General features: G+C 32.0%; 1 protein-coding gene across 1 annotated transcript in view; it reads left to right on the top strand.

Annotated features, from left to right (window-relative positions):
* Positions 1 to 950, top strand: part of ASAH1 (N-acylsphingosine amidohydrolase (acid ceramidase) 1) — an 85299-nt gene that overhangs the window by 26541 nt on the left and 57808 nt on the right. The window lies entirely within an intron of this gene.

The raw sequence follows: 950 nt of genomic DNA, 5'->3' as shown, positions 1-950 counted from the left end.
ATTTGAGCAGAACTGAAAATAATTCTGGGGTCAGAATCATAAGTCTCATCAAGGAAAGTGGAAATAAGAGAAAGGATTTCTTTTAAGTGGCTCTTCAGATTCTAATATGTCTAGGGTGCCAGGGATTCAACCAAACATCAAAAATGTTTCACAAAGAAGCAGAAAGATAAACACAAAGTGACAGACAATATAACTTTTATTTTTATATTACCTGTGGGGACAATTAGAGTAAGTGTGCGCACTAAATTTGTAGTTTTGTAATGCAATAAAGTACAGCGTCAATATACCTCAATCTGAAGGTAATGATTGAACTTTTTTTTAACTAAAACATAAATTGATTAATCTTTCTTAATGTGATAGTAACCAGAGGAAAGAAACATGTAATAATTTTGTATGACCTCTTATCTTCCATTTTCTAACGTGTTTTATTATCTATATTCCTTCTAGAATCCTCCTAGATTCCTGAAGAGTTGAACAAATACCTGTTTTGAAACTCAGAATACATTTTAAATATATGAAGCCTTTTTAAAAAAATAAGATATTAAATAATCTATTGGTAAATACTTCTGTTAAAATAGTTATTTTTCAAACTGAAACATTATCTCTATATTTCTTGCCCTTCTAGTACAAATCTGCATATATTCAGTTTTATGAAATCAAGTCAAACCCGTTCTGGGTAATGTGGTGTTATATGTGATAGATTTTGTTTAGGGTGGAGAGGTTAGGTTGCAATGATTTTAAATCAAGGCTCCACCTCAGGAACTTAGGAATGTTAGATAGGAGATTGGGAAGTCCACAGCTTGCCAAGAACTTCAGCTATTCCATAAGCAATTAGATTACTTATGCTGACTCTTGCTAAACCTGTACTAAACAGGTTAGCCAAGTCTTAAATTTGATGTTTCTGCACAGTATTTGAACCACCCTTTCCATGGATATAATAGTTCATTTGT

The sequence above is a fragment of the Propithecus coquereli genome, unplaced genomic scaffold (assembly GCF_000956105.1).
Source record: "Propithecus coquereli isolate 6110/MARCELLA unplaced genomic scaffold, Pcoq_1.0 Scaffold79, whole genome shotgun sequence".
In the NCBI taxonomy this organism is placed as follows: Eukaryota; Metazoa; Chordata; class Mammalia; order Primates; family Indriidae; genus Propithecus; species Propithecus coquereli.
This window is presented reverse-complemented; position numbering and strand designations above follow the sequence as displayed.